The sequence below is a fragment of the Pseudophryne corroboree genome, chromosome 9 (genome assembly GCF_028390025.1).
Source record: "Pseudophryne corroboree isolate aPseCor3 chromosome 9, aPseCor3.hap2, whole genome shotgun sequence".
NCBI classification, from domain to species: Eukaryota; Metazoa; Chordata; class Amphibia; order Anura; family Myobatrachidae; genus Pseudophryne; species Pseudophryne corroboree.
The window spans coordinates 105,665,023-105,686,353 of NC_086452.1; positions in this window are offsets into that span (position 1 = coordinate 105,665,023).

Here is a 21,331-nt window from a genome sequence, read left to right on the forward strand (position 1 = left end):
TTAATATTTTCTTGACTATGACTATGAGAGATCTGGCAAGGGTCGCGTGTTGATTGGAATTATGGTGTTGTTTTAAAGTACTTGTTCTTACTAACACATAAATAAGTAGGTGAATACTTGTAATATGATTATAATTATTGTGTTCTGTCTGCATCCTGTTGGGGGAAAGTGGTGCCAGCCTGATAGTGGATGTTAAGTATTTAGAGGATGTCGCAATCAGGTAAACAATGTGCCTGGTTCAGGACTTGGGTTACGTGTGTACATCAGACAAGATGAACTAGAGAAAAACAGAACACTTTCATATATGCCCAATGATTGTCAATTTCTTATTATTTTATGGGATAGTATGAACACGATGTCCCTCAAAAGAATTTTACATATTTATATTTTCATTTATTTCATATCAGACTATTCCATTTATCTACAGTATGGATAACCTTAAATAAAAAATAAATAAATAAAAACAAAATAAAAACATCTATCTATCTATCTATCTATCTATCTATCTTTCTATCTATCTATATTATGGCAAGATCGGGGATGACAAGGATCCCATCTCCAGACATAGACGGATGCACTTTCTTCAGCAGCCCAAACAGTGTCGGTAACATGCCAGTCCAGGCCAGAGTGTTTGGTACAATCGGCTATTTATATTTGCAGCAATTGTAAAAATAAAATCATAAACATAAATCCTAGGGTCTCCGGCTCTGACTAAACATAAATTTTTCCTCTCTTAGTGTGAGAAGGACCTACAGTACTGTCTAAGTCACCAAAACAGCAATTAGGTACATTACTCACTTCAGGCAGTAACGGTGCCTATCTGCAAGCCAGCAGCATACTCCCCAGGCAATGAGATACCTCCTGTCCAGGCTGACTGTCTTTTAACACTGGAGGGGTAGGCGTGGGAAGAGGGGCTTGAACTGCACACCCTAGTTCTGAACATGAGAGGTGCTAACTTGCTGAGACTTGTAGTTCCACACAGAAAAAAAAAGAAAATGCTGGCACACACTCCAAATACTAAACACTGCTAAGCAAAATAATTCTAATAACCTCTGAAATATAACATAGGGTAAAACTGAGGTGCTTAGCATATTTTTTATCAAAAATATGGACCCACCAAATGCGACCACATGACCTCATCTGATGGGACCCTAACACTAAGGTTCAAGTCCAGGCCAGAACAGGCCAACTGTTTCAATGCTGCCTGTGTGTGTTTATCAATATGGATCATAACGATCAGTTGAGAAAAGAGCAAGAGCATCAACCAAAATATTAGCGCTGCAGCTGCTTCCAGTCATGATAGTACAACATCTACTAATGGTGGTCTAGGGGGCTGAAAGATTGGGAAAGGGAACATGAAATCAAAAGCTTTCACAGTTTTAAAAAAAGGGGTAGAGGTGTCACCTTAAAAAGCAACAAATCAGTGCCCCAAAAAAGAACAGTTGTTACGACTGAAGGATCTTCTTTCTTAGGAGGCTGAGACTACCGGAGATCTTCTGGGCAGTGACTATTGTACACCCCAGGTTAAGAGATGTGCCTACCGGTACTGGAATGCCACCAGGACTTATGCCACTGGTGGTAGTACGAGCTTAACCCGAGTGACCCGAATCAATGCTGATAGGAAGGAAGGCCCAAAAGAAGAGAGGAGCAGCGCAAAAAAATTATATAAGACAAGAGAAAGAAAGTGGCACTACGGTGGCAGGAAATATTGGGAGAGCGAAAGATATAAAGACAGATATGTCCCAGACTAGGACGAGCCTGGTACAATATGGACTACAGTGTAAGTGAGAAAATTAGAGCATGAAAACACTAAAAGCTCTGAACCAATAGGTGGAGCTACTGGTAGTGGGATTGCTGAATATATGCAGAAGTAATAGAGCACAGAAGAAACACGTAACTCAATTGTAAATAGATGAGGGGTAGAATTAACAGAAATAACAAATAAACAACATGACACTGGACTGAACACAGGAACTCTGCAGAGGATGATAATAAGGTAACCAGAAAAAAAGATATCCACAGGCTAGAGCTAGAACCAAAAGACAAGGGCTCCGACTGCAACAAGGAACTATGACCAGCAAGCATAAGGCAGCACCATTCAATCAAAAACTTCATGCAGCCAGACCTCCTTTAATTAATAACCCTGTGCAGCTGAGTGCTGCACGTCCACACTCCCTCCAGCCTGGAATCCCCGTCACTAGGCATCAGGAAGTCTCCAGACAGAAGCTCTTTGGCGTCTTGGTTGCCCAGCAACCACCGGGATGCTAGGGAGAGTGAGCTGGTAGCTTGTAACAAAGTGAGTCATCGGCTCGTAACACAGTAAGTATCAAACTGGGAAGCAGTTAAAATACCCTGAGTTGGGATCCCGGCAGTCACAATGCTGATGCCGGAATCTCGACTATCAGTGAAATGCAACCTCCGGAATCCCGGCGCCACAGGCTTTCCTTTCTCTGTGGGTGTCCATGACACCCATAAAGGCAGAATATAACCTGTGGCGAGCATAGCAAGCCACCGTGCCCACAGCATGGTGAGTGCATCGAGCCTGCAATGAGCTTTCTATCACTCGCCATGCTGCTGACATACTGGTGGCTGGGATGGCACTGTTGGTATACTGACGTCCAGCATCCTGGTCGTTGGTAATTCATACTGAACCACTCAAATTGTGGGTTCAGATTCCAAAATCCCTGAGGAAAGTCAAGGGTGTCCACAGTAGCTATGTGTGAGTCTGAAATTTCTCACATGATCCTCATAGGGAAGCCACTTTCACCTCCTCCACCATTTCTGCACTGTTTGCACATGTGGGGTCAGAACAAGAAAAGATGGTGATGAGTACATAATAGAAATTGAGGATGCTTGTGTTGAAGTGGAACAGGATGAGAGGGATATGTGTGTATTACTACTACTATCCGACACTGAAGCTGAGGATGTTGATGATGTTGTTTGTGTATGTCAGCCAGTGGCTGCAGTTCTTGCATGTGATAAAAAGAAAATGATTGTGATGCCTGGGCGTAAAACCAAAAAAGCAACATCTTGGGTATGGGATTATTTTTACCCAAATGCTGACAACGTCTGTGAAGACATCTGCTCCATTTGTGAAGCCAAAGTAATTAGAGGTAGATGCCTTAACCATCTAGGCACCTCCTCCATGTTACGTCATTTGCGGAGAGTTCATGACATTTATTTTAGAATATTATCATCATCAGCCTCCTCGTTAGTGATTGGGGGTAGTCCTTCCAAAATATTGGTTTGTGGGGGGACCAAACAAACCAACCTAGCATTTAAGCCACAAAAGTGGCAGTCCCTGTCACTGAAATGCTGGTTAGTTAAACTGTGCCTGTCCTAGTTTTCAATATCAAACATAATATTGCCAACACTGAAATCCGCCATTACAGAAGTCTCTGTACTTTATTGCATTGCGCAGCAAAGGTCTTCCTCATAGAATTTGAAGTAAATTTTTAGGAACACAAGTCTTTTTCCACATTTCATTAGTTGCTACAGTACTTCTAATTTTTTTCAGTCGCTTCCATAAAGCAGCGAGTGTTCTCCAGTAGGGGAAGTGGTTAAAATACCGCTAGTTGGGATCCCGGCGGTCACAGTGCCGATGTTGGAATCCCGACTAGGAATACCAGCGACACAGGCTATTCTCCCTCTGTGGGTGTCCATGACACCCATAGAGGGAGAATATAACCTGTCACGAGCGCAGCGAGCCACCATGCCCGCAACGCGGTGAGCACACAAGGGGCTTTCTAGTGCTCGCTGCTGCTGGCATTCTGGCGGATGGGATCTCGCTGACGGGATCATAACAGCTGGCATCCCGTCCGCCGGCAATTCATAATGAACCCTATCTCATAGCATAAAGGGTGCAATTACACTTGGTCACTACCTTTAGCTTCAGTTGGTGGCATGGGGAATGGAACTGTTTTTGCAGCTACTGGAACCTTCTACATTCAGTTGCTGAAGGAATGCTGAAAAGGTCCAGAATTTTTTCGGGCCACAGACACATTTCCTGTCATTTTAAAAAAAAATCTGAACCACCAAGTTTATAATGTGGGCAAAACATGGGACGTGTTCAAATTCACCCAGTTGTGATGCTCTCACTATGTAAAATGCGTTACTGGAATTGAGAAATCTGGAGGAGAGTCCTAGCGGGGTAAGCCAGCTTGCTATGACATCCCTGAGTTTTTCTAATAGATTGACACTGGTATGCTAACTTATCTAACCTTCTTTCTTTTACAGCAACTAAGGCAGATAGTGTAATGGTTAGCATGGTCATGGGTTTGATTCGCACCATGACCCTAGCTATGTGGAGTTTGTATATTCTGCCCGTGCTTGCGTGGGTTTCCTCTGAGTGCTCAAGTTTCATTTCACCCCACAATCCAAAAACATACTGTTAGGTTGGTTGCTCACAACAACAAACAAAGTGTGTGTGTTTGTGTGCATTAGATGGGCCAAGTGGTTCTAATCTGCCGTCAAATTCTAAGGTAATCCTTCTTTCTCACTTTTACAGCAACTCTAAAGGGAAAACGTGATGAACGAAGAATGTTCAATCATTACCGTCCCCAATGCCCCTCTTGATTAACATTTTCGGAATTAAAGAATTAAATTAAATTAATTTACGATTCAATCCTTCCTTCCTTCTGATCAAGTTTTTAATTAATGAAAACACTTTTCATTCATTTCTATGGGGTTGTGCAGTTTATTAAACTGCCATCCTGTCTGCTACTGCAGTGCCACTTTGTTTCCTAGATGTGCCATGTGTGACGTTGAACTGCCACATCTTTGTGCCACCCTCTGCTGTCGCCTAGCTAAGTTGGCTAAACTGGATGAAAACAATATTGCGAGCTGTGAGTTGTTCAAATTTAGGTGAGAATGGCTGTTGTTAAGGTTAATACTGCTGTAGTAAACAAAAAAGGCCCAAATTATGTGTTTTTATCAGGTTTTTATCATTTAAAAAAAAACAGATCTAAAATCAAAATCAAACCCATGAGGGTGGTTTTGGCAAAACAAAAACACAAAGCTAATTTAAAACCAAAATCAAAACTAAAACACAGGGTCAGCGCACATCTGTAATAAGTATATTCCTTGTATTTTTCTAATAATTTTTATAGTAAAAACTCTGGAGTGTACGACAGATGAGTCTATGCTTGCCCTGCCTACCCAGTCTGTACATCACTCGTGTGTATGCAGAGATCTTCCCAGATGGATCTTTTGAAGCAAGTATAGGGCTGGTGCAACTGTGCTAGTTAAGTAGACAATGGGGGTCATTCCGACCCGTTCGCACGCAGTATTTTTTTGCTGCTGTGCGAACGGGTGCGGAATGCGCATGCGCGGTGGGCACAGGGTGCATGCATGGCGTTGCCCGGCAACGGGGGTCGCCGCGTTACTTTGCGGCCTCCGACGGGAGCGGTCGCAGCAGCGACTGCTAAGAAGATTGACAGCAAGGAGGCGTGGAGGGGCGGATCCGGACCGTTGGAGAGCGTTTTCGGGGAGTGGTGAGTATAACGCAGGCATGTCCAGGACAACGGAGGGCGGAGGAGTGACGTCAAAACCGGGCCCATCATTGCTGGATTCATCGCACAGGGTAAGTATATCCAGGGCTACGCTTCTTCTGCTTGAATTTTTTTTAGCTTAGCAGGGCTGCACAAGCGATCGCAGCCCTGCTAAGCTAAAATACACTCCCCCATAGGCGTGGACTATTGATCGCAGCAGCAGCTAAAAGTTGCTAGCTGCAATCAACTCGGAATGACCCCCAATATCCTGAGCCAATGGTGAGTGGCAGGGCTTAGGCCCCGTCCACTCTTTAGTAACAGATAGGTAAGTGGGACCCTTATTGTGTGGCGTAATGTGCTATAAGAGGCATTATTTGTGGCATAACATGAATAAGTAGCACTACTCTGTGGCATAATGTGTATAAGGGGTACTACTGTGGTATAATGTAAATAAGGAGCAATACTGTGTAGCATAATGGGTATAAGGGGTACTACTGTGGCATAACATGAATAAGTAGCACTACGGTGAAACATGATGTGTATAATGGGTAATGTGGCAAAATGTTAATAAGAGGTTCTACTGTGTGATGTAATGTGAATAAATGGCACTACTGTGCAGTGTAGTGTGAATAAAGTGGCACTATTGTGTGGTGTAATTTGAATTAGTAGTATTGTGTGGCCACACCCCTTTTTTAAGGCATGCACCTTTGTTGTGCGCTGATCCTATTTAAAATATGGGGGCACCAATGCTCAAAATATCTAGTTATGGCTTTGATATATACCAATGTAACTATACGCAGGGCTTGATGATTATATACACACCGCCCACTGTTTCTCCATCCGCAGCTGCAGCCATCATTGCCTGGTAATAAAAACAAGAGGAACCACCTGCTCTCCTAGATCACCTTGCTGCCTAAACTCCCTACACCCTACATACTTTAAAAGAATCCAGAGAGTTTAAAAAGTAGCACTGAGTTACTGGATCTGTGATACAATTTATAATCCTGACGTTCTTCCCTCTTCTGATGGTTACTTCTATAATGTTGTAACAAATCTTCACATAAACAGCTCCTGCTGAGAAATAACTTACATTCATGTTCTCACCCGCTGGCACGTAATGGTATCTTTAACCACGGTCACACCCACAGATAGCAGTGTCTTTAAATGAATTCAAGCATGCAAATTGCAATGCAGGTTAGTAAAAAGATATAACTTACACCCTATTCCTGTCACAAGTGCACATAATGGTTTCTTTGGTCTCCAATGAGGAATGCATGTCCTTACACCAATATGCAGTGAAAAAAGGATTTTTAATATAGAAATCACAAAAACAGTCTTTATAAAAAGCAGGAAGCAGAGTGAAAGTTTCACGGTCTGCGGCGCTTGCTGGAGTCAAATACTCAGCTGCAGACTGGGAGAAGACCCAATGACATAAACAGCGCCCTCTGTCCTATCTCTTTCTTTGCAATCTCCGCTTCTGATATCTTCAGCGGCAAATGCCATTTACACCTGCCTCATGCTGGTCATACATGTGACTCAAAGGGACAGAATTCTGGTACACACCTACATCAATTCTTTGAAAGTTATTTTCTGACAAGTTGCCACCCAGAAACACCTATATCATGGACGAAGAGAACTTAGAATTGCCCAATGATACGCAAAGATGCTAATACGCTATAGCTGAGGTCGGATTAAGGGCTAGATGGACCTGGAGCTGAAAATATTCAAGGGCCTGTTGGGGCAGATGTATTAACCTGGAGAAGGCATAAGGAAGTGATAAAAGTGATATATGTGCAAGGTGATAAAGGCAGCAGCCAATCAGATCCTAGCTGTTAATTTACATATTGGAGCTGATTGGCTGGTGCGTGTATCACCTTGCACATATCACTGGTTTATCACTTCCTTATGCCTTCTCCAGGTTAATACATCTGCCCCATTGTGAGAAACAGGGGAGGTGTGATCAGTGCTGCATCGGTGTGGTGAGAGCCATGTGGTCATGTACATCCTCTACACTATCAGCTCCAATGTCTCCCTAAATATGTAAAAATATAAAAAATATTGAATAATTTTGTAAGAAATATAGAAATGTGTGGCCAACAGGTGGTTAGTGATCAAACTGCCATTATGATGGGCCTATTTTTATGTGGAGGCCTGAATCTGGAGCTCCATCCGCCTCACTGTTAATCTGGCCCTGGCTATAGCACATGCACTGTTTTCTAAAATTCACTAGTCACAGCCACATAAGAAGCAGCATGTGACTCAGAATCAGACCCTAGATGTCTACCTACTGGTTAGTTATATGTTGTTTGTCTAAATCACATATAAACAATGAATCAATTTAAAAGACATTTATTAAAAAGACAACAATATAAACTATAAAAAAGAAATATAATAGGAGGAGCAACTGTACAGAAATAGAAATGATTAAATATCAAGAAAATTATTTGTTAAAATCCTTTTGCCTATGAGGATATCCAGAATTTTTACTACAAAAAGCTCTAAAAGAAACTTTTGATTTAGCTAGGACTACCCTCCTAATAAATATAATAAAAATAAAAAAAGGGAGAAAAAATAAAGAAGACATTCAAGACAGGAGCATTTATTTTATATGCAAATACTATTAATGTGCAGGGGAAATTAAAAATATTATAAAATGAAACCATAAGGTTTTAAGACAAGATAGCATACTTGGAGATATACTCCTAAATGCACCACAAATTATATATAAAAAGAAGGTGTTTAGTAAGATTTACTGAGTTACGGGATGCCGGCGGTCAGGATACCGACAGCAGCATCCCGTCCATCAGAATCCTGACAGCCCCTCTTAAAGTCCCCTAACCTTCTTCTGCCCCCTACCCTCACTAGGGAGGCCAATCCCGAGATTGGGATCATCAGGATCCCAGGATACTGGCCCAAAAATGCTGGGATTTGAATCCCGGGATTGGAACGTCCAATCCTTGGATTCGCGGGATTACATTGCGCATGTGCACTATTGCTGGGCAGCGCTGAGTACTATAGCACAGCACTGCCTGGCTGTACGGCCCGGGTGGCAGCGGGGTGTTAAAGCTGAGGCGGGCGGCATGAACACACAATAACACCGCTGTCAGTATTTCAAATGTAGCGCCGCCCGCCAGCCAATCAGAGCTGCCGGTCTGCCCGTTCTGACTGGATGGCGGCCAGTGCTACATCTGAAATGCCGCTGGTGTGGTCAGTGTATGTTCATGCCGACCGCCTAATAGTAAGTTTTGCTTCATAAACCCACCCTCCCGCGCTGCTCTGAGCCCCTACATCCTCCCTCCTGCACTGCTCCCTACATCTTCCGTGCTCTCTACACTCACCCTCCCGCTCTGCTCCATACATCCTCCCTCCTGCACTGCTTTCTACATGCTTCCTACACCCACCCTCCCTTGCTGTTCCCTAACACCCTTCTTCTCTGCCCTCCACTTCCACTCTCCCTGCTCCCTACACGGATCCCTACTGCAATCCCGGGATCGAGCATTTTTTCATCCCAAATCCAGGGATTGAAAAAATGGCCTGGGATTGGCCTCCCTAACCCTAACCCTCCCTTGTGGGTGATTAAACCTAACCCTCGGATGGTGCCTAACCCTAACCCTCCTGGGTGGTGCCTAACCCTAACCCTCCCTTCCCTGCTGCCTAAACCTAATCCTCCCCACTTGATGCCTAACCATAACCTCCCCTTCGTAAACTTAACTTGCCCTCCCTGGTCCCTAACCCTAACTTTTCTGGCCCTGCACCCTAACCCCATTAATCGATGTAAAAGGGAGATGTACTGGATGCTACAAATCAACTCCTTGCATCCTAATGGCTTGAATGAATATATCGAATTAAATTCAATTATCTATACCACATAACCATGTGGTATAGGGATAATGTTCTAATCCCTCTGTTCATTTTAGATATGTTTGACTCTCTGTGGGAATATACCTCCACCTCTATTATGTTTTTTTGTACATTACTATATAGGCTAGCCCTATTCCCCATTATGAACTAGTGATGAGCGCCTGAAATTTTTCAGGTTTTGTGTTTTGGTTTTGGGTTCGGTTCCGCGGCCGTGTTTTGGGTTCGACCGCGTTTTGGCAAAACATCACCGAATTTTTTTTGTCGGATTCGGGTGTGTTTTGGATTCGGGTGTTTTTTTCAAAAAACCCTAAAAAACAGCTTAAATCATAGAATTTGGGGGTCATTTTGATCCCATATTATTATTAACCTCAAAAACCATAATTTCCACTCATTTTCAGTCTATTCTGAATACCTCACACCTCACAATATTATTTTTAGTCCTAAAATTTGCACCGAGGTCGCTGGATGACTAAGCTAAGCGACCCTAGTGGCCGACACAAACACCTGGCCCATCTAGGAGTGGCACTGCAGTGTCACGCAGGATGTCCCTTCCAAAAAACCCTCCCCAAACAGCACATGACGCAAAGAAAAAAAGAGGCGCAATGAGGTAGCTGTGTGAGTAAGATTAGCGACCCTAGTGGCCGACACAAACACCGGGCCCATTTAGGAGTGGCACTGCAGTGTCACGCAGGATGTCCCTTCCAAAAAACCCTCCCCAAACAGCACATGACGCAAAGAAAAAAAGAGGCGCAATGAGGTAGCTGACTGTGTGAGTAAGATAAGCGACCCTAGTGGCCGACACAAACACCGGGCCCATTTAGGAGTGGCACTGCAGTGTCACGCAGGATGGCCCTTCCAAAAAACCCTCCCCAAACAGCACATGACGCAAAGAAAAAAAGAGGCGCAATGAGGTAGCTGACTGTGTGAGTAAGATAAGCGACCCTAGTGGCCGACACAAACACCGGGCCCATTTAGGAGTGGCACTGCAGTGTCACGCAGGATGTCCCTTCCAAAAAACCCTCCCCAAACAGCACATGACGCAAAGAAAAAAAGAGGCGCAATGAGGTAGCTGTGTGAGTAAGATTAGCGACCGTAGTGGCCGACACAAACACCGGGCCCATTTAGGAGTGGCACTGCAGTGTCACGCAGGATGTCCCTTCCAAAAAACCCTCCCCAAACAGCACACGACGCAAAGAAAAAAAGAGGCGCAATGAGGTAGCTGTGTGTGTAAGATTAGCGACCCTAGTGGCCGACACAAACACCGGGCCCATTTAGGAGTGGCACTGCAGTGTCACGCAGGATGTCCCTTCCAAAAAACCCTCCCTAAACAGCACATGACGCAAAGAAAAAAAGAGGCGCAATGAGGTAGCTGTGTGAGTAAGATTAGCGACCGTAGTGGCCGACACAAACACCGGGCCCATTTAGGAGTGGCACTGCAGTGTCACGCAGGATGGCCCTTCCAAAAAACCCTCCCCAAACAGCACATGACGCAAAGAAAAAAAGAGGCGCAATGAGGTAGCTGACTGTGTGAGTAAGATAAGCGACCCTAGTGGCCGACACAAACACCGGGCCCATTTAGGAGTGGCACTGCAGTGTCACGCAGGATGTCCCTTCCAAAAAACCCTCCCCAAACAGCACATGACGCAAAGAAAAAAAGAGGCGCAATGAGGTAGCTGTGTGAGTAAGATTAGCGACCGTAGTGGCCGACACAAACACCGGGCCCATTTAGGAGTGGCACTGCAGTGTCACGCAGGATGTCCCTTCCAAAAAACCCTCCCCAAACAGCACATGACGCAAAGAAAAAAAGAGGCGCAATGAGGTAGCTGTGTGAGTAAGATTAGCGACCGTAGTGGCCGACACAAACACCGGGCCCATTTAGGAGTGGCACTGCAGTGTCACGCAGGATGTCCCTTCCAAAAAACCCTCCCCAAACAGCACATGACGCAAAGAAAAAAAGAGGCGCAATGAGGTAGCTGTGTGAGTAAGATTAGCGACCCTAGTGGCCGACACAAACACCGGGCCCATCTAGGAGTGGCACTGCAGTGTCACGCAGGATGGCCCTTCCAAAAAACCCTCCCCAAACAGCACATGACGCAAAGAAAAATAAAAGAAAAAAGAGGTGCAAGATGGAATTGTCCTTGGGCCCTCCCACCCTTATGTTGTATAAACAAAACAGGACATGCACACTTTAACCAACCCATCATTTCAGTGACAGGGTCTGCCACACGACTGTGACTGATATGACGGGTTGGTTTGGACCCCCCCCAAAAAAGAAGCAATTAATCTCTCCTTGCACAAACTGGCTCTACAGAGGCAAGATGTCCACCTCATCATCATCCTCCGATATATCACCGTGTACATCCCCCTCCTCACAGATTATCAATTTGTCCCCACTGGAATCCACCATCTCAGCTCCCTGTGTACTTTGTGGAGGCAATTGCTGCTGGTCAATGTCTCCGCGGAGGAATTGATTATAATTCATTTTAATGAACATCATCTTCTCCACATTTTCTGGATGTAACCTCGTACGCCGATTGCTGACAAGGTGAGCGGCGGCACTAAACACTCTTTCGGAGTACACAATTGTGGGAGGGCAACTTAGGTAGAATAAAGCCAGTTTGTGCAAGGGCCTCCAAATTGCCTCTTTTTCCTGCCAGTATAAGTATGGACTGTGTGACGTGCCTACTTGGATGCGGTCACTCATATAATCCTCCACCATTCTTTCAATGGTGAGAGAATCATATGCAGTGACAGTAGACGACATGTCCGTAATCGTTGTCAGGTCCTTCAGTCCGGACCAGATGTCAGCATCAGCAGTCGCTCCAGACTGCCCTGCATCACCGCCAGCGGATGGGCTCGGAATTCTGAGCCTTTTCCTCGCACCCCCAGTTGCGGGAGAATGTGAAGGAGGAGATGTTGACAGGTCGCGTTCCGCTTGACTTGACAATTTTCTCACCAGCAGGTCTTTCAACCCCAGCAGACTTGTGTCTGCCGGAAAGAGAGATCCAAGGTAGGCTTTAAATCTAGGATCGAGCATGGTGGCCAAAATGTAGTGCTCTGATTTCAACAGATTGACCACCCGTGAATCCTTGTTAAGCGAATTAAGGGCTCCATCCACAAGTCCCACATGCCTAGCGGAATCGCTCCGTGTTAGCTCCTCCTTCAATGTCTCCAGCTTCTTCTGCAAAAGCCTGATGAGGGGAATGACCTGACTCAGGCTGGCAGTGTCTGAACTGACTTCACGTGTGGCAAGTTCAAAGGGCAGCAGAACCTTGCACAACGTTGAAATCATTCTCCACTGCGCTTGAGACAGGTGCATTCCACCTCCTATATCGTGCTCAATTGTATAGGCTTGAATGGCCTTTTGCTGCTCCTCCAACCTCTGAAGCATATAGAGGGTTGAATTCCACCTCGTTACCACTTCTTGCTTCAGATGATGGCAGGGCAGGTTCAGTAGTTTTTGGTGGTGCTCCAGTCTTCTGTACGTGGTGCCTGTACGCCGAAAGTGTCCCGCAATTCTTCTGGCCACCGACAGCATCTCTTGCACGCCCCTGTCGTTTTTTAAATAATTCTGCACCACCAAATTCAAGGTATGTGCAAAACATGGGACGTGCTGGAATTTGCCCATATTTAATGCACACACAATATTGCTGGCGTTGTCCGATGCCACAAATCCACAGGAGAGTCCAATTGGGGTAAGCCATTCCGCGATGATCTTCCTCAGTTGCCGTAAGAGGTTTTCAGCTGTGTGCGTATTCTGGAAAGCGGTGATACAAAGCGTAGCCTGCCTAGGAAAGAGTTGGCGTTTGCGAGATGCTGCTACTGGTGCCGCCGCTGCTGTTCTTGCGGCGGGAGTCCATACATCTACCCAGTGGGCTGTCACAGTCATATAGTCCTGACCCTGCCCTGCTCCACTTGTCCACATGTCCGTGGTTAAGTGGACATTGGGTACAGCTGCATTTTTTAGGACACTGGTGACTCTTTTTCTGAGGTCTGTGTACATTTTCGGTATCGCCTGCCTAGAGAAATGGAACCTAGATGGTATTTGGTACCAGGGACACAGTACCTCCAACAAGTCTCTAGTTGGCTCTGCAGTAATGATGGATACCGGAACCACGTTTCTCACCACCCAGGATGCCAAGGCCTCAGTTATCCGCTTTGCAGTAGGATGACTGCTGTGATATTTCATCTTCCTCGCAAAGGACTGTTGGACAGTCAATTGCTTGGTGGAAGTAGTAAAAGTGGTCTTACGACTTCCCCTCTGGGATGACCATCGACTCCCAGCAGCAACAACAGCAGCGCCAGCAGCAGTAGGCGTTACACGCAAGGATGCATCGGAGGAATCCCAGGCAGGAGAGGAATCGTCAGAATTGCCAGTGACATGGCCTGCAGGACTATTGGCATTCCTGGGGAAGGAGGAAATTGACACTGAGGGAGTTGGTGGGGTGGTTTGCGTGAGCTTGGTTACAAGAGGAAGGGATTTACTGGTCAGTGGACTGCTTCCGCTGTCACCCAAAGTTTTTGAACTTGTCACTGACTTATTATGAATGCGCTGCAGGTGACGTATAAGGGAGGATGTTCCGAGGTGGTTAACGTCCTTACCCCTACTTATTACAGCTTGACAAAGGGAACACACGGCTTGACACCTGTTGTCCGCATTTCTGTTGAAATACCTCCACACCGAAGAGCTGATTTTTTTGGTATTTTCACCAGGCATGTCAACGGCCATATTCCTCCCACGGACAACAGGTGTCTCCCCGGGTGCCTGACTTAAACAAACCACCTCACCATCAGAATCCTCCTGGTCAATTTCCTCCCCAGCGCCAGCAACACCCATATCCTCCTCATCCTGGTGTACTTCAACACTGACATCTTCAATCTGACTATCAGGAACTGGACTGCGGGTGCTCCTTCCAGCACTTGCAGGGGGCGTGCAAATGGTGGAAGGCGCATGCTCTTCACGTCCAGTGTTGGGAAGGTCAGGCATCGCAACCGACACAATTGGACTCTCCTTGTGGATTTGGGATTTCGAAGAACGCACAGTTCTTTGCGGTGCTACTGCTTTTGCCAGCTTGAGTCTTTTCATTTTTCTAGCGAGAGGCTGAGTGCCTCCATCCTCATGTGAAGCTGAACCACTAGCCATGAACATAGGCCAGGGCCTCAGCCGTTCCTTGCCACTCCGTGTGGTAAATGGCATATTGGCAAGTTTACGCTTCTCCTCCGACAATTTTATTTTAGGTTTTGGAGTCCTTTTTTTACTGATATTTGGTGTTTTGGATTTGACATGCTCTGTACTATGACATTGGGCATCGGCCTTGGCAGACGACGTTGCTGGCATTTCATCGTCTCGGCCATGACTAGTGGCAGCAGCTTCAGCACGAGGTGGAAGTGGATCTTGATCTTTCCCTAATTTTGGAACCTCAACATTTTTGTTCTCCATATTTTAATAGGCACAACTAAAAGGCACCTCAGGTAAACAATGGAGATGGATGGATACTAGTATACAATTATGGATGGACTGCCGAGTGCCGACACAGAGGTATCTACAGCCGTGGACTACCGTACTGTACTGTGTCTGCTGCTAATATAGACTGGTTGATAAAGAGATGTAGTAGTATGTATGTATAAAGAAGAAAGAAAAAAAAACCACGGGTAGGTGGTATACAATTATGGACGGACTGCCGAGTGCCGACACAGAGGTAGCTACAGCCGTGGACTACCGTACTGTACTGTGTCTGCTGCTAATATAGACTGGTTGATAAAGAGATGTAGTAGTATGTATGTATAAAGAAGAAAGAAAAAAAAACCACGGGTAGGTGGTATACAATTATGGACGGACTGCCGAGTGCCGACACAGAGGTAGCTACAGCCGTGGACTACCGTACTGTACTGTGTCTGCTGCTAATATAGACTGGTTGATAAAGAGATGTAGTAGTATGTATGTATAAAGAAGAAAGAAAAAAAAACCTCGGGTAGGTGGTATACAATTATGGACGGACTGCCGAGTGCCGACACAGAGGTAGCTACAGCCGTGAACTACCGTACTGTACTGTGTCTGCTGCTAATATAGACTGGTTGATAAAGAGATGTAGTAGTATGTATGTATAAAGAAGAAAGAAAAAAAAACCACGGGTAGGTGGTATACAATTATGGACGGACTGCCGAGTGCCGACACAGAGGTAGCTACAGCCGTGAACTACCGTACTGTACTGTGTCTGCTACTAATATAGACTGGTTGATAAAGAGATGTAGTAGTATGTATGTATAAAGAAGAAAGAAAAAAAAACCACGGGTAGGTGGTATACAATTATGGACGGACTGCCGAGTGCCGACACAGAGGTAGCTACAGCCGTGAACTACCGTACTGTACTGTGTCTGCTGCTAATATAGACTGGTTGATAAAGAGATGTAGTAGTATGTATGTATAAAGAAGAAAGAAAAAAAACCTTGGGTAGGTGGTATACAATTATGGACGGACTGCCGAGTGCCGACACAGAGGTAGCTACAGCCGTGAACTACCGTACTGTACTGTGTCTGCTGCTAATATAGACTGGTTGATAAAGAGATGTAGTAGTATGTATGTATAAAGAAGAAAGAAAAAAAAACCTCGGGTAGGTGGTATACAATTATGGACGGACTGCCGAGTGCCGACACAGAGGTAGCTACAGCCGTGAACTACCGTACTGTACTGTGTCTGCTGCTAATATAGACTGGTTGATAAAGAGATGTAGTAGTATGTATGTATAAAGAAGAAAGAAAAAAAAACCACGGGTAGGTGGTATACAATTATGGACGGACTGCCGAGTGCCGACACAGAGGTAGCTACAGCCGTGGACTACCGTACTGTACTGTGTCTGCTGCTAATATAGACTGGTTGATAAAGAGATGTAGTAGTATGTATGTATAAAGAAGAAAGAAAAAAAAACCTCGGGTAGGTGGTATACAATTATGGATGGACTGCCGAGTGCCGACACAGAGGTAGCTACAGCCGTGAACTACCGTACTGTACTGTGTCTGCTGCTAATATAGACTGGTTGATAAAGAGATGTAGTAGTATGTATGTATAAAGAAGAAAGAAAAAAAAACCACGGGTAGGTGGTATACAATTATGGACGGACTGCCGAGTGCCGACACAGAGGTAGCTACAGCTGTGAACTACCGTACTGTACTGTGTCTGCTGCTAATATAGACTGGTTGATAAAGAGATGTAGTAGTATGTATGTATAAAGAAGAAAGAAAAAAAAACCTCGGGTAGGTGGTATACAATTATGGACGGACTGCCGAGTGCCGACACAGAGGTAGCTACAGCTGTGAACTACCGTACTGTACTGTGTCTGCTGCTAATATAGACTGGTTGATAAAGAGATGTAGTAGTATGTATGTATAAAGAAGAAAGAAAAAAAAACCACGGGTAGGTGGTATACAATTATGGACGGACTGCCGAGTGCCGACACAGAGGTAGCTACAGCCGTGGACTACCGTACTGTACTGTGTCTGCTGCTAATATAGACTGGTTGATAAAGAGATGTAGTAGTATGTATGTATAAAGAAGAAAGAAAAAAAAACCACGGGTAGGTGGTATACAATTATGGATGGACTGCCGAGTGCCGACACAGAGGTAGCTACAGCCGTGAACTACCGTACTGTGTCTGCTGCGACTGGATGATAATTAATGATATAAAAAATATATATATATATCACTACTGCAGCCGGACAGGTATATATTATATAATGACGGACCTGCTGGACACTGTCTGTCAGCAGAATGAGTTTTTTATAGAATAAAAAAAAAAAAACACCACACAAGTGAAGTCACACGACGAGTGTTTAACTTTTTCAGGCAATCACAATATAGTATACTACTAACTATACTGGTGGTCAGTGTGGTCAGGTCACTGGTCAGTCACACTGGCAGTGGCACTCCTGCAGCAAAAGTGTGCACTGTTTAATTTTAATATAATATGTACTCCTGGCTCCTGCTATAACCTATAACTGGAACTGCAGTGCTCCCCAGTCTCCCCCACAATTATAAGCTGTGTGAGCTGAGCACAGTCAGATATATATACATAGATGATGCAGCACACTGGGCTGAGCAGTGCACACAGATATGGTATGTGACTGAGTCACTGTGTGTATCGTTTTTTTCAGGCAGAGAACGGATATATTAAATAAAACTGCACTGTCTGGTGGTCACTGTGGTCAGTCACTAGTAAACTCTGCACTCTCTACACTTCTACAGTACTCCTAAGCTCCAGTAAATCAGGTCAATCTCTCTCTCTCTCTCTTCTAATCTAAATGGAGAGGACGCCAGCCACGTCCTCTCCCTATCAATCTCAATGCACGTGTGAAAATGGCGGCGACGCGCGGCTCCTTATATAGAATCCGAGTCTCGCGAGAATCCGACAGCGTCATGATGACGTTCGGGCGCGCTCGGGTTAACCGAGCAAGGCGGGAGGATCCGAGTCTGCTCGGACCCGTGAAAAAAACCATGAAGTTCGGGCGGGTTCGGATTCAGAGAAACCGAACCCGCTCATCTCTATTATGAACAATACCTCTTTTGTATAGATTTAAAAAGGGTTGATTTGGGAGCTACACGCACAGTTAGATACAGTATATACCCTCTTCCATTTTTTTATGTGTATACGTATGTTTGTGTCCAGAATAACTTTTAAACATTGGAGTTCAATAATTATGAATGTATCTGCTGATGTGAGGTGTCTCTTTATCATCTATTTACCTTTTCATTACAATACTAGCGAAATTGAATACTTTTTTTATTATTTTTTAGCATTGTTATTAATTATATTAATTACGTTAAACTACGAATCAATCATGTATAGGCGTATGGATTTTCAGATACTAAATACTAAGTGCTCACATAGTGCCTAAATATTACTGTATAGAATAATCGATTAGTAATTTCTCTTTGTAGTACTTTGTATATTTAATATCGTTACTAGGCAACCTGCACTTTTGACCAATCAGGGACACCTAGATACATCCCACCAATCAGCGACAATGGTGTGTCCCGCTCACGTGCCCACTCTGGAGCATATGATATCATCCCATGGTGCTTTGGGTGTGCTCCGGCCATGCGTTTCACAGACGACTTCCAGGTTTCCCGCATCGCTCGTGGTGTATCATGGTAATGTTCACGAAGCGCAACACAAGTGCGATCGCCACTTACACCGGCGGATTGCCCCATGGGAGACAAGGGACCCTCTACTGCTAATATTGAACACATCTGCAGATTATCTTTCTCAGATTGTGAGTAACAAAGTGGTAACTAGTGATGAGCGGGTTCGGTTTCTCGGAAACCGAACCCCCCCGAACTTCAGCCTTTTTACACGGGTCCGAGCCGTACTCGGATTCTCCCGTGTGGCTCGGGTAAACCGAGCGCGCCCGAACATCATCATCCCGCTGTCGGATTCTCGCGAGATTCGGATTCTATATATGCAGCCGTGCGTCGCCGCCATTTTCACACGTGCATTGAGATTGATAGGAAGAGGACATGGCTGGCGCCCTCTCCGTTTATATAGTTATAGTAGTTAGTTGATCTGATTGCTACTGCTTAGCTTATTGTGGGGAGGATTGGGGAGCAGCTGTTAAGACTCAGGAGGAGTACAGTGCAGAGTTTTGCTAGTTTTTTTTTATCCGGTCTCTGCCTGAAAAAAACGCTCCATACCATATCTGTGCTCAGCCTCAGTGTGCTGCATGATATATCTGACTGTGCTGAGTGCTCATACTGCATAATTGTGGGGGAGACTGGGGAGCAGCTATAGCAGGAGTACAGTGCACAGTTTTGCTGACAGTGACCACCAGTATACGTTTGTCTGCCTGAAAAACACTCCTGTGGTGTCTTTTTTGCTTTATACTATAAGTATAAACGCAGTCTGCTGACAGTGTCCACCAGGTCCATTATACTGTATATAGCAGTACGGTAGGCCACTGCTGTACCTACCTCTGTGTCTTCAGTCACTCATCGTCATACATAAAGTATACTATCCATCCATCTACATTGTATACCTGTGGTGTCTTTTTTTCTTTATACTTTAAATGCAGTCTGCTGACAGTGTCCACCAGGTCCATTATACTGTATATAGCAGTACGGTAGGCCACTGCTGTACCTACCTCTGTGTCTTCAGTCACTCGTCGTCATACATAAAGTATACTATCCATCCATCTACATTGTATACCTGTGGTGTTGTCACAACTGAGGGCCTGAGCTGACGGGAGGCAGCCTCAGTTGTAGGGGCTGAGATGTACCGGAACCTGGGAGGTTGTATCAGACCCCTGGACATGTAAGTAACATGAAGAATAACCGCCCGAAGGCGTGACCACGACAACTTGAATAAAAGTCAATGATGTTTATTTATGACAAACTCCATGCATCACAGTAGCAGTAAAGAAACATAAAATCAGCAGAGAAATAATACAGTTCCTGGGTACTACAGGGTGGCAGGGACCACAGAGCTCTGGTAGTATGAGACAGTTCTTATTATCTGCGAGTTGGAAAGTCCTTACCAGGCCCGACTGTAGCAATGAAGAAAGCCCAGGATCGTACCAGCTGGTGTTCCAGGGAAAGCTGGACTGCTGTAAATAAAATAGCTGCTGTGGGTTCTGGTTGGAACCAGACAGATGTTGGCACGGAGTGGATACTGGCTGGAACCAGTTAAATAATAAATGAAGCTTGAGAGCGATGCAATATGAATGAAATGTAGAGCTTGAGAGCGGAGAAATAATAATACCGGTGGAGAGTGGTAAGCTGTAGAAAGGACACCAGCCCTTTAAGAGAAGCTGTACTCTGCTGGAAGCTGGGCTGGAAGCAGGTAAAGTTGTGGCTGGAAACAGATGAATCCAAAATGGATCGGAGAGTCAGGCTACACCGCAGGTGGAATGCTGGTGCGGGTCTCTATGGTGGAAGTCTTGAGACAGGAGCTGGAACCTGGAAGACAATCACAGGAGAGAGACAAACAGGAACTAGGTTTGACAACCAAAGCACTGACGCCTTCCTTGCTCAGGCACAGTGAATTTATACCTGCAGCAAGGAAGGGATTGGCTAGGCAATTATGCAGATTAACAATACTGACAACAGATTGGAGGAAATGATCAGCTGACAGAATCCAAGATGGCTGCGCCCATGCAGACACTTGGAGGGAAGTTTGGTTTGTAATCCATGTGGTAATGAAAACAGTAATGGCGGCGCCGGCCACTGGAGACAGGAGACGCCAGGCAGACAAGTGCACATCCAACCACGCGGACACAGCGGAGGCCGCGGCTGACGTAATCCACTCTGACACTCTGCATACAGAAGCTCAGGGACGGTGGCGGAGGCCGCGGGAGACGCCATGCCAGATGTATTATGGCGTTACTGTGACAGCGTCTCAGAGAGACAGGAGAGGATGCAGGAATGTGAACATTAGGATAACAGATGGGATCCGGTGCTGGAGCGCTGAGCCAGCCTTAGGAGGCATCTGATGGGTAAGAAATGGCGTCCAGATACCCGGATCGTGACAGCACCCCCCCCCCCTTTAGGAGTGGCCCCTGGACACTTCTTTGGCTTTTGAGGAAACTTGGAATGGAAACTCCGGACCAAGGCAGGAGCATGGACATCAGAAGCATTGGCCCATGAACGTTCCTCAGGGCCGTAACCCTTCCAGTCAATAAGATATTGTAGTTGACCGTAACGGTGACGTGAGTCCAGGATCTTAGCCACTTCATACTCAACGCCTCGTTGAGTTTGGACTTTCGGAGTTGGAGGAAGTGAGGAATGAAACCGATTTAAGATCAGCGGTTTCAACAGGGAAACATGGAATGTCCTGGGTATTTTTAAGAAGGGAGGCAACTGGAGTCTGTAAGCATCAGGATTGATGACTTGTTCAATCTTGAAAGGACCGATATAGCGAGGTGCAAACTTCATACTGGGAACTCTTAACCTCAAATTCTTCGTGGATAACCATACCCGATCACCCACCTTGAGA